The sequence below is a fragment of the Oryzias latipes genome, chromosome 12, assembly GCF_053564925.1.
Source record: "Oryzias latipes strain Hd-rR chromosome 12, Olatipes_Hd-rR_3.1".
Taxonomy (NCBI): domain Eukaryota; kingdom Metazoa; phylum Chordata; class Actinopteri; order Beloniformes; family Adrianichthyidae; genus Oryzias; species Oryzias latipes.
Window position 1 is genome coordinate 19696458 of NC_136248.1, and position 14064 is coordinate 19710521.

General features: G+C 36.2%; 1 long non-coding RNA gene across 1 annotated transcript; it reads left to right on the forward strand.

The window, feature by feature from the left end:
• Positions 1 to 49: 49 nt before the first annotated feature.
• LOC110016010 (uncharacterized) lies at positions 50 to 8740 on the forward strand. Its single transcript, XR_002874278.2, has 3 exons — positions 50 to 190; positions 7200 to 7317; positions 8535 to 8740. It is a non-coding gene; the product is annotated as an uncharacterized LOC110016010 (long non-coding RNA).
• Positions 8741 to 14064: the final 5324 nt, after the last annotated feature.

The window sequence follows — 14064 nt, forward strand, 5'->3', positions numbered from 1 at the left end:
ATCATTTATCTAGCAGGGCCCCGCACTTCCCCTCGCTATAACTGCTCTAATTGTCATATAAAAGCACAGAGAGCGTGTCACAGTGATCAATACTGAGCTCAGCCTAATAGACGCGGAATCACAGACGGAGAGGCAAAGATAGACGGAGGGGGAAAAAGTCTGCTTCGTGCTCCTGATGGAAGTCTGATGGGTAATTATACAAGCACGACAGATGTCTGAGTAATACCCGGCACTGTGATTAAAGTGAAATATGAACTTCACACTATCTCTGCCACTAAATGAAACTTTTAAAATATGAATCTAATTTTGGAAGTTTGGTTTTCTCCCTTGTCTTGTGTGGCGGTGGGAAGGCAGTTTCATCTCATGCCATGATGATAAGGATTTGCAGGAAATTGTCTGCTGTGTTGATCACACAATAGTGTTAGATAGCAAGGAAATGAATAGGGAATTGTTTTTTCCCTCCTGCTTAAGAAGCACATTCTATTTATTTTCACCTGTGAATGACAACCTAATTAATGTATGGAGTTCCCCAAGGTTCAGTTTTGGGTCTTCTTCTATTTTATAAACCAATTCCTATGAAAAAGGTTCTTATGGTGTTCTTGTGGCATCTTTTCTGATCATGAAAAGCCTTATATTAAGAAAATTAAGCGTAAAATTGCACTTCTAAGTATCTCTTTATTTGAATTGTTGTGAATCAGAAGCAGATGAAAAAATGTCAAATGTACAAGCTTGTAGATGTCAAGTAGAAGCTACAACTGGTGGGCCACAATTTCCCACTCTGCCCCTTATGTGTCCACTTGCAGACAAATAGATCCACAAATTGTTTTCCTCATCCAAGCTCAAAATTGAATAGTTGCATAGATCCAATATTGCTCGTCATTTTTGTTGCACAGGTAAAGTTAGGTGGGGTTGTGAGGGACTGAAAGCTTGCGGGAGAGAGTGCAAACAAAGAGATGATGGGAAATGAGCACAGGCTTAGAGGCGTATTTCTAATGAACTCCTACTGATCTGCAGAAACTAAGTTCTGGGAAATGACAGTTTTTTTTTGTTTTGACTAAAAATGGCATAATCATAATTAAAAGATTACCGGGAATGCTTTTACAATAGATCAAAACATTACCTGAGTGGGTCTTTAAGCCTGTTTGGCAGAAATTAAACATGTTTTTTTTGCAGCGATTACTCCAATTCTGTAGATGTCCTCTAATGTTTAATTAGTACGTTTGTATTGTTGATTTGTGTCACGTGTTTTAAACCAAAATTAAAATTTACATTTGCAGATAAATTCTAAACAGACTTAGTAATCATTGCTTCTGAACAGTAAAATTCCATTTTGAACTCTCCAATCAGCTGAAACTCCAAAAACATGGTGCATTGTGTATTTCAGTCTTTGGGATGCAACTACAACAGTAATTTCAATTACTCAAAAAATACTAATTTGTAAAAACAATTCTATTGTATTGTGACATAAAGAGAATTACCAGGCTTTTATTTCCTCTTGTTCAGATTATATCCTCTGTGTTCAGATTATATCCTCTGTGTATTTTAACCAGTGATAAGAAGGAGAAAAGGGTAAAACTAGAAATGTAAAAACCAATACAGCACCCAAAGTGCAGACAATGACTAATGCTGCACAATCCGAGGACACCCTTACCTTTTGACACATAACTGTAAATCCAGAGTCACTTTGACATCAGAAGCTGTGCTTTATTTTTGACTTTGAAGTGAATTAACCTTGAAAATACCTGAGACATTCATGGTTGATGCATTATGTAAAAGACACATAAATAGTGGGATAAAAAAAAACGATAAATAGATAAATAAAAACTGTTTAAAACAGATTTTATTGCAGATTTTATTTAAACAATCTAAGCCCATACCTTGTTTTTTAACCATCAGAGTCTGTACTACTGCGGGAAAAAAAAAATTTTTTAATGTAAAAGTTTGATTCTAAAATAAATCATCTTTTATAAACTAGTGGAAAATGTAAAAAAAACTACTCTAATTAATCCCTTTTGGAATTTTCAAATAACTTTTGAATGAGATAAAAACAATACAGTTTTCTCACCCCTTTGTCTGTGATCTCCTGTCCTACATTTGAAGGCTGTGTAGTCCTTCCCCTTTGGAACTTATTTGTGAAAGGTGTTGTGAACAAAGCTTGTCTGCCTAATTGCATTTTTATTGGAGTGATGTGGATTCCCAAATTTTAGTGAGCTCTGAATTTAGAGTAATCACAAAAGATGCAAATACCAGTCTATTTTTTCCTTTTAAAAAATCACTTATTTTGAAACAATTATGTTGCACAGACAACTTTGTGGTCATTGAACAGAGCATGTGGACAATAACATATAGGTGATGTTAATATCAATATTATTATTGATTAATACATATTGCCTTTGACACCCTTAATGTGCTTTGTGTTGTTCCCAAAACCAATGTTCCTTTTAAAATGAATTCCTAGTACTGCTTCCTATTTATTCATTCTGGTGATCTTCACATTTTACTTTTGTTTGCCAACTGAGAAAAGTGACACACTGTAGCTCTGCGCCGTTGCCGCCCATCAATTCAAGGTTAAGCTAAGTGTGCTTTTTGAAATGTCCTTGTACACACTGCTTTTGTACTGAACTTTTTATTTTTATTTGTGGCCTGTTAACTTAAACAAGTTTTGACATTCTGTTGTGGCTTCATTCGTGAGGCTTTGAGGTGCAGATTTAAAAAATATAAAGCAGCATTCAGTACAAGTCAGAAAAATGAAATTCAGTGTTTTCCTAGTCAGCTGGTACTTTAGAGCTGGGAAATCCTGTTTAAAGGTTTTTATTTCAGAGGGTCAAAAGCTGGGCTGTATTCCTCAAGTCCTTTCAATGAAATCAGATATTCAAAATTTAAGCCCACCAGTTTTATTTCATTTTATTTTTTAAAAGAACAAAGTATCCATGTAACCTAAAACATGAACCGTTACCTTTTTATACGCTTTTGAGAATGGATATTCCATATGTGCATGGTGCAAAAAGCCTGCATATCACAGTAATACTCATGTGTAAGTGCCCTCAGATTGTTAACACAATCCTTTCAGCAAATAACTCCCCTAACATCCACACCTTTGTCAGGAAAGATAGATTTTTACTCACTGAGTGGCTGCTAGATGGAAACTCTAGTCTCAGGAAATTTGACACTGTAGAGAAGCATAACAACCCTGAGAGGACAGCTATGTCTGAGATGCTGGAAGTACAAAGTAATACAGGAAGAGAACAGTCCTTTAAAAGTCCTGCTTTATTTACACAGACTGGCTCGTCTTGCTACATGATAACATTCCGGTTCCCCGACTTCCTGGTGCTGACTTTGAACATTTTGCTATTCTACATTGGAGGGAAGATGAGATGTAGGAAGGGTTTGAGATTTTTATTGTGAAGTGGCAACATTTTGCACAGTGAGACATCACAGCAATGACACGCTTTTGTGGCAAGATCTGTAAAAAATAAAATAAAAATGTGGACACATGATAGATCAACATCTTTTTGTGTGTCATGCAAATATGATTTAGATTTAACATCAGTTCTCTGTTGTGTTAGTCTGACATTCCTGCAGTTTTTCTCTAATGTGCAAGTCTTTTCCTTTTGGTGCTCGTTGATACAAAAAAGTTTGGAAAATAATAAAGTACATGTCTAATATATAGCGATATCCATGAACCCAATCATTTTTCATCTTAAAAATAAGAATTTCTTTAATTAGATTTTACTACCAATATGTCTTTAAAATACATGGAATACATGTTAAAATAGCAGTTGTTTGGTCTGTGTTGTGGTCAAACACATCCAGGATTATAATGATACAAAAGAGTAGTTCCGGCTTACCATCATGTCTTTTTAGTCATCGCTATTGTATCTTGAACAGGTTTCAGGGCTGCTACGCAGTATTGTTTGGTTGGAAAGTAATGAATCGATTATCTTTTGCCATTAGTTGTCAATATGTTGGCATATACTTTAGCTAAGGTGTTCTTGTGCCAAATCAAACCAAGGTATTTCTGTGTTTAATCAATATTTGACATGGCATCAGTTTCAAGGATGCAGCAAAAAGGATTCCAGTCAACTTTTTTAATTACCTTGAAATTAATGCATTTATTTATTGCTTTTTTAATAAAAAAACTGAACTGAAATTGACTATAATGACCTTGGTTTCCTATTATTATGAAGGGATTCACTCAAGGTTAACTACTTCAGTTAGTTCGATAATAGACCTACCTGTTTTGTTTCTTTTTTATTTATTCGTTTTTCCTTTTAGCAAAATAAAAAAGCTAAAATCTCTGAGTTTTATTGAACGCTGTCCAGTTTCCACCAGTTTTATATTCAATAAAATTTCATCAAAGTATTTCTCGTTTTCTGATGTTTTTCCATTATTTTTCCATGTTGCTTCTTCTTCAGTGGTGCAATCTTCTTTTATACATAACATCTAATATTATACACACATGCTAGCTAATACGATAATGGGTATCTCCCTAAACAGTAGCCAGAACAGGCTCCACCAACCCTCTGACCCCAAAAAGAATATATTGAATATAGTTTGGTATCTCCTTCTATGAAATTAATTCAACATTTTTCACTAGACTTGCAAAACAGAGACAGTCTGCTCACCTTAGAAAAGCTTAGTTTAATAGCAGAATGTTGGCATTTGAAGGAGTCTTCTATTTTTTTAAATGAAAAACTAGATGATGTCGTTGCATTGTGTAATCTTTACAGTTCACAAATAAGGGGGAGGAAGGGCATTTATAACAATGATATGATAAAACAAATTTGTGCTGATTTGTAGGCAGTTGTGAGGAGGAAGTCATGTTTTTCATGCAGGCGGTCCATAATTTTTGTTAAAACTGAAATACTTTTGCAAATCGTAGATGACATGGAATGAAATTTGCTTGCGTATGATATTTTTTTTTCTGCTTTTACATACTCTAAAAGTATATTTTATGGCATAAGATAAGCCTCTCAGCACTCTACCTGTCAGACATCTCCCACTCCTGCAAATCGCCAAGAGGAGCTTTGTCTCAAGCATTAGGCTGTGGATCAATTAGACAGAGAGACAGACAGATTGATAGAAAGAAAAAAGAGAGAGCTACAACAGCAGACTAATGATTATGTGGAAGCAGTGCATCTACTTTTTTTTCCTTTTTTTATATGGAAGAACCACGTCCTATTGCCACACAAAAATGTGTCCAAGCTTTTTCTAATTTCAAAGATAAACATCACCAAATGTAAATGGAATTGGAACTTAATCACAGCTATTAATTAAGGACCTTCAGGGATGCTCATTCTCATCCACAGAGCAACACGTTGAGATCTAAAGGTGTGGTGTGTCTCCTTTCCACACAGCTGAACGATAAAAAGAAAAGACTTAAAAATAAGGACAGTTTTGATTTAACCTCAAAACTGAAGCAGTTTCTTTTTCTCCTTTTACAACCGTCAACCACAGAGAGAGTGAATAGTGACAACGCCAGTTACGTGCCACACAATAAAGCAGCTTTCCATCGCTTTGGGCACACTTTACTGGCGCTCTGGATATCAGTATTAAAAGTGATTTGCAGCTCCATATGTGGCAAGGAATCAAAACTTAATTTAGGCAGATAAAGATGCCATTTGGGAGAGAGATAAAGTGCTGCATCATGGGAGATGTGTTCCTCGGCTTGCTCTCAGCTCCTCACCCTTACAGCGCCCTCAGATTTACAAGCTCTTTTTTCCTGCTCCATAAAACAGCAAATCTGCTCGCCAGGCGACACAGGCAAATGTTAATGGATTCATTTGTCAAGAATCCTCCACTTATTTACAGTCCTCCTCCATTACCATCTCTCCTCTTGTAAGAGAAAATCCCGTGGCCAAAGTCAAAATATCGATTCGCCTGTCCGTCAGATTGTGAGGCCCTCTATAAAACACAGAACCAAAGACACAGCTGCCACAAGGATTGTGCTGCAACATGACAGTTGCCCAATCAGTGCAGTAACTTTACTTCCCTTAAATTATGCAGAGGAATACAACTGAGATGTGGAATTAATCACAGTTGCTTTAGAATTAGAGACTTTAAAGACTGAGTTTAGTTTATGGAGACTGACTCAAGTCAGTCACTCCTGCCTATTAGCCCAGTTTCTGCACCAAACCCTTTTTCGTTTCCGCTACACAGATTCACTTATGAGAATGATTTTGTCCTGCCCACTCTGACCATTGCTGCTATTTCTTTGGCGTTACTATGCTTGTATTTAATCATCCAGATTGAGTCATGGCTGACTCACTTCGTTTTCTTCTGAAAATGCTGTTGTCCATCTAAGTGGATGGTGTATAGTCACCTAAACTGCATTTTATTCTAATATCCTATACTATCATTACGATCCAGTCAACTCATCTTTTGATCTATTATAAACGTGTTCCCAGTTAATTATGATGATGCCGTTTTTAGCCCAATTTAAAAAAAACTGTCGTTTTCTAGAACATAATTTCTGCAGAGCGGCAAGAGTTGATTCGAAATTTGCCTCTGAATTGTGGGCGAGACTTAGCCTACTTCCCATTATCCATATGTTTACACTTTCTCCTGCTACGTTGCAGCTCCTCACAACCCCAACCTAACATTACTGGTGCAACCAAAATGGCGAGCACTGCTGGAGCTAACCAGCTGTACAGTTTTAGGTCAGATGGCAGCTCAGACGAGGAAAATAAAGATGTACATGGATCTAGTCGTCTACAAGTGGATGTATCACAATGGAGTGGAGCGAGGAGTCCAGCGTATTTTCTATGTCGCAAATAAGCTCTATTAAAAAAATACTGCTCCTGATTCAATTTGAATAAAGAAAAACTCAGAAATGCAACTTTAAGCTTAATTTTATTTATCTATGTTCTCCATCATAAGAAAAATACCACAAGAACACAATTAAAAACACCAAAAATCCCAATTTTCATCAGAGTAGGTCTTTAAAATCTTTGGTCTTTTTCTTTATAATGCTTCATATTGATGCCACTGTGTTCCAGATTCAATAACTTCCACCCATCCTGTTTAATTTGGAACTATGAACTATTTGCAAACTAATTAGGACATTTTAAATTTATATAGTATATTTTATAAATAGTTTATAGTCTTTTTTTTGAAAGTATTATTTCCAAAATGAAGCCCTAGCATTTTTGGTAGTATCTTGTGTTCACCAGTTGTCTTAATTGTTTCCAAAAATCCAGCAGCTTCTCTGGACCACCAAGGTTGCTCCTCCGTGACTGCTGATGCAAGCCAGGCCTTGACCCCGCTCAACACTACTGATAGTTCAGGCTTCTCATTTTGAACTCCGCCTGGAGGAAGGTGAGAGCCCAACTGCTGCAGATTTAGATTACCCCCCCCCCCCCCCCCACCACCACCACCACCACCACCACGACACATCTTATTTCTTGTAGATGATCAAAGCATCCAGTTTAACTCTGTTTAAAACATGTCCAAACCATGTGATATAAGGTAGCGAGAAAATTTAAGTCTGATGTGAATTGTTACCACAAAACAAAACACCTTATATAGAAGCATTGAGGAAAAATTAGAAAGCAAGCCAGGAAAGTGTTCTTATTTTACCAGTGAACCAAGTTATCTTAACCCTGCAGTGATGACCCGTATACCAATGCATCAACACTTGCAGCTGAGTAAAATACGATTTCTGCTAAATTTAATTTTACCATATATTTCAGTTTAAAGTCATGTGTAATGGTCATTTTCTTACTAATTGTCAGAGCTTTTTATAATTCAGAAAAATGGTTATAAATATTTTGCAGAACTATTTTGGGATGGCAATAATACCATGAGCATACAAGGATGAAGGAACTGTTGCAGGAATATTTTAATTAGACAAAAGTGAATGCTTTACAATTCACTCTTGATATTTCATTTGATTTTGTGCCTTTTAAGCTTAAATAATAATTGGATGTCAATAACGTTTCAGCAGTTTAGAGGATTTTAACAGCAACTGTACATCTGGGTTCAGACTTTTCCCTCATATGTGTGGAGATTATTTAAAGAGGTTACAGATCCACCAATCAAAAATGAAGCAAAACATTGACAGAAGTAAATCAATCACACTGTGGCTCACAAATCCACACTTCCCATTTAGATTCAGAGCAGCCTTTTGTATATCAGCAAGCTGATTTTGCTGAATTAAACTGGTTAATGCGTAGCTGGATGTTATCGTTTTTGCTTGTTCTCCATTTTTCTCAGCCAGCTTTTCTAAGGGAGAGCAGTAGGTCAACCAGGTGGTTACAATAAACGACCTTAGAGATCCAGAGTTTCATGAAAATGTATTCAAAGCTGTTTTTCGCTGTTCACATTACCTTTTGTGACTCAAATCTGTGTCTGTTCCTCTAAAGCGTTGGATAACTGCTTCAAATCCCCCAAACATCCCTTGCTTACCTCAGCGCCAAAAAAAGATTCATGAAACATATTCAACGTTTGCACATCTTTCAGTATACTGTCCACATAATTACAGTGTTTTATCCCTTCTTCGTTAACTCTTTCTTATCTCTCCTTTTCATTTGCAGGCTGGGAAATTCCTTTGCGTCTCTGAAGTAAACAGACATTAATCACTTCTTTAGAGGGGAATGTCAAATGGACAGCCCGAGGCATGTTAAGGGGCCACACAGAGGCACACGGGACCAGGAGATAGATGCTGGAGGGCTGCAGGGTGTTTTGCCCCCCTATGGGATGTCTACAGCACCAGCTGATAGGGCCAGCAAGTCCACCTTGGGTAAGTGTGTCAAGGACAGTGAGAGGAGGAGGTGAGACTTTGGCTCTTGGTTAAAACTGTCCCTATAAACTGGAGCAGCGAGTTGCTGACAGAAAACCCTTTGTTTCCTCTTTAACTTTACTTCATACAATCTTTTTGCGAATGTCACACGTTACCAAGCACTAAAATCATCATTCAATGTCACTTTTTAGATTTTAAAAGATGCATTTCTCTATCTGGAAAATTTTGACCAATTTTAAGGATATCTCTGTCAGAAACATTCTTTTCATCATTAGTTCTGAAACCACACAAGAATAATAGCACAATCTAATACAGTTTATGAACCATGAATGGAAGCTATTCATTTGTCATTTGATTCATAATTACTTGTTCTTCTTGAGTGATCATATTAAAAGTCTTTTCATGGTGCTTTATAGAAAATGAAAATCTCTATTTCGCCTTGGTCATCACAGAACAAAACTCTAAAGGTTCCCAAAATATGAAACAAGTCTTCTTTTCTAATATATTTTTTATAACACACGCTCTGTTTTTACAAATATGTTTGCTTGTATTTTACAGATTGTTTTCTGTCAAAATTTTTATTTGAAGGCTTATATTTGCTTGAAATTTGATCAAATTTAAGTGTTGCTTGCAATCTCTTCTTTTGGTTTAAGTTTGTGTGACGTGACATTTATGAAGCAAAGTAGCGTAAAGATGTTACTCACTTACACCAGAGCGCTGACATTAATTATGATCATCTGCTATTTAATTGCTTTTGCCAGTGATGGTTGTCGAAAATCTATTGTTAAAATCAGTCTAGCGAGAATTATTCATTGAAGAAAAAAGTGGCATTTTCAAGGAAGAAGGGACTCTAGACAGTTTTGGGCTTGCGGGTCGGACAAAAAAATGAAGAACAGCTACAGCTTGTCAGACTTCTTTTTGAGTTGCAGAAAACTAACCCTAAAAATAATAGTCTACTTTGAGACGTGTCCTATAGGCTGGACAGACGGCTCAGGGCTACAACACTTCCTGAACAGTTTTCCTGCACATAAGAACTTTTATGCCCCAGAAATAAAGTGCTGCAGCCTTCAGAGGCTGAGCTGGTGTCATAACCTGATGATTAGAGAAGGATACCCCCAAATTTGATGCCATGAAAACATTCCACTGTGATTGGAAGGCTTCAAGATGAGTCCGACTTCCTGAGACTGGAGGGGAGCCATGGACTAGTCGGCATCGAAACCCAAATCAGGATAAAAAAAGAAACATGGCTCCCAGCAAGGATTTGCTTCAGGTAGGAGAAAACGAAAGCACAAATGGGAGAAAATGATACAACTGCCATAGGACTAACCTCTACATTTCACATACCACTAGGAGATGGAGATTAAATCAGGGAGACCTACCATTTTCCTGAAAAGACAAAGGTGAGGACGCCACAAAGATGCAACTGAGACAGTTCAGCATCAAAAACTGAAGAAAAACTGGCTGGAATCCTATAAAAAGCTGAGATGCCCTCAATTATGGGGGGACGGAAAAGTCTTTAATAGCTGACCAACTGGACATCGCAGCAGTCAACAAACTGCAGACGAAGAGGGGTCATATCAAGTAACTTTTATTCAATAGCAGAAACATGAGTTTCTGTTTTGAGAACTACCCAAAACTGAAGAAGGAAGTGCAAAAATGTAGAGTGTGAAAGGCAACACTGATTCCTGTGGTAATCAGAGCGCTCGGGGTTGTGACCCTAAACTGAGAGAGCAGCTCAACAGTATGCAGAAATAGTATGGGAGAATTCTGAGTGACAGAAAAACCCAGAAACAAGGGAGCTACCTGCAGGCTAATATTTACTGAAGGGTTAATTGTTGAACCAGCTGAGGAAAAACAATGATTACTCATTAAAACAAACAAAAAACGTTGTGGTTTTCTTTTCTATTTGCATATTGGTTACTTTTTAACTCTTCATGGATTATTACACTCTTGGTATTGCGATGGTACCAGAGAACAAAATGGAAGATTATTGCATTTTAAGTGTTTTGCTGAATTAAATTTTTTAAATATATTTTATTTATATTGTAAGTTATGAACAAGTGTTTATCCTTTTTCTTATTTTTGTAATAATTACTGAGAAGGAGGGTCTAACGGCAGGGATACCCAGTTTAGTTAGCTTAGTCTGCTTAGTTTAGTTTAGCAATCAGCTATTGTATTTTATGACTGATTTTATGTCATTTACAAGTAGTGAAGCCCGTTGAGACAACTGTGTTGTAATATTGCGCGATATAAGTAAAACTCTGTTGAATAGTGGTTCAGAAAGTGTAAAAAATTAATTCATGTTCTTAAAATGTAATTATTAATCTAGCAATATGTTTGAAAAGTAAATTTTTCTGTTTACAAAGAAACAAATGCCAAACGTCTGAAATTCAATTAATTATTGTTAAACCTAAACATTTAGCATTAAGAAGTAAATAGTAAAAACTTAAAATCTTAGTCTGCAAACACTCAAAATTGTTTTCATGCTAAAAAAAAGTTTAAATAATAAATACAGTGAATCAACCAACGTGCAGAAAATTAAACAATGTAAATCATAACTTTTAAACTTTGTAAGGATATAATTTTGGAAAGAAATAACCAAATTCAAACATATCTGGAAAACAGAAGAGACCAACACAATGGACTATAGGCTTATTGACTGGTGGTAATTAACAAATGGGAAACAGATGATGATGATGATTAAAAACCCAAACCAGGTGTGAACATAACAAGAAGGAACAAATTCTACATGTGTTTTTTTTTTTTTTTTAAATCATGGAAAAAAAAAAAAATTAAAATTGGTTTCCAGAAGCTCACCATAACCATACAGGTAACTTTTCCTCTTTTCTTTTTGTGAATTCTTACGTTGTATTTCACAGGCTTAAGGTGGCTTGTTTGCTTTTTAACTCTCTTTAACCATTCGTATCATATTCGTATCTTATTCGATACACACAATTTTTAAACCCCTTTTGTCTTTAGCATAATCCAAACTTTCCACAAAAAAAAACATACATAACGGTTCATGTTTTCTGCCTTGTAGTGAATTATCATTCCACTAGGGGCAGTAGAAGAGCTTATCCTGGCTGCCTCCATTAAATCTCAAATACGCATTTGGAGGGAAAAAGCGTAGCCAATTTTCAAAACTTTATGGAGAGAATAACAAAGTTATTATTATTGTTGTATTTAAAGAATACATTTACACTGTTAAAAATGAGTATGTCAACTTTTTGTCAGTGGGTAAAATAAGTGCTTTTGTCCTGAACTTTCATGTCTGTATTTTCGATTTTCAACTAACATTGTTGTGAGAAAAATGTACCAAATCACCTATTGTATCCTGAGTTACACCATCTATATCTCATAAACTGGCTTTTCTGCCAATTCTTTAATGTTGTGGGCTTTACAGGGTTAAAGTGTTGTGCATTTAAATGTTGTTTAAATGTTTTTCGGATCATTTGTGCAAAAGCCCTTTTTGTAATTATTTTCGACGTAAAGTATTTTTTTTTTTCACCCAGCTACTGCCTGTACAACCCAATGCAATCCACTGCAGCACCTCTCCCATCAATTCTACTTTTCCAAGGTCTCTGACCTTTCCGATAGTTTAAACTAAAGGAAAGGATAATTTATCATTTAATTATCACTGAGACCACAGTTGGGGATAGAATCACACAGAGGTGCCTCATATTAATAGGGTTGCTCTGAGGTTCTGGCTCCCTCATTCGTCACTTCAAACATTTATAAAACATTGAGTTGTGACAACTCTATTTATTGTTTTCATTAAATTATGTATTTCTTTACAATGAGGCAACTATTCCAAAATTCTGGGAGAATTTTTCATGTCCTTGTCATCTCAGAAACTTTGCTCTAAAACACAATTGCGTTTAATAACAGAAGCCAGATAAAAGCATGAACTAATGCTTATGTGTTGTTGGTGATTTTAAACCATTTGTCAGACATGATCTTTAACCCTTGTGCTATCTTAGATGACCCCACCCTTACATTGACATGTTCTCCCTACCATGACAAAGGTGGATAAAGGTGGAAAGATTTCATGTAATCCATGGACACCAGTGAGGTTCACAAATCATTGAAGAAACAAAGTTCAGAGCACTGTCTAGTGGGTCTAGATGACCCAACTCCCAATGTTAAAGTGCCTAGGATAGCACAAGGGTTACATCATTTGATCAGTACATTCAGTTTTATTAATTCTTTAATTATAAGCAATTGACTAATTATTTATTATCTTACATATCAACAGCATAAACTTCTGCTTTGTTCTTTGGTGCTTCCTGCAAATCTATACTGATGTCAGTGCAGAGGTATCTTGTAATAAATGGTTAAATAACCAATCATTCCTTATCAGTCAGTCCAGGTTTTTGTTCATTTTTGTGCATGATTTGTTAAATGTGAATTCTGTCAGGGTGCCTCGTGTCTGTGAGCTATGAGAGCTATTACCGGTTCTTGACTCTTTGCATGGCCAGCACTTAAAAAGACAGTTGGAAAACATATGCTCTTCAGCTTAAGTGGTGCTTTAAAATGTATTGATAGTTTAAAAGCAACTAGTTACTGATCAATGAGGGGACTTCTGTCCGCTTTGTCAAGGCTGTTCGGGGAACAATGGCCAAACAGAGCAGCAGGGTTGGGTGTCATGTTACCAGTTATTTCATCGCTCACTTTTATACGAATTTTAAACGCCCTGGCCTCAATTTTGTTTCTACTTTACTCTTGGTGCAATATTTAATAGGACCACATATTAAGCTGCTACTTTCTACACTCACTTTAAGCTGTGTTGAAAGTTCTTTCTTCGGTGAAGTGGCGGTTGGACAACAACTGATTTCTTGGCAGAATACTCTGACTGCCAGATGGCTGCCAAGCAGCTTTTCAAAGTAATTAGGAAAGAGGTGAAAGGCAGTTTTAATACTTAAAGGTCATCGTTCATGTCGTTGATAACCTAAAACTTAAATAAGCTGTCAAACATTTTAAGTTATTTTCTTTGTGCTTTGTTCCAATAAAAGTACTTTACCATATAATTGCATCCAGACAAAACATTCTTCATGAAAAAGAAGTTTCTTGAACTAAACATTTCTGCCCAGAAGTTGTTGTTTTTTTTTTTACTTAAAACTTAAGAAGGGGAACCAAGTACTTTGCATGAACCCCTTCACACTTCTAGAGCTTGCAAACATAGACAAATATTTAATTAACTGATCATTTCTGAGGACACTCAGAGGATTCAAGAGGCCAAAAGCGTTGAGCAAAGTTTGCCCTCCCAATCTCAATCAAAACATGGCCTAAAAAAGTGCAAGTGGGTGGGACATAGTTGCGTGAAA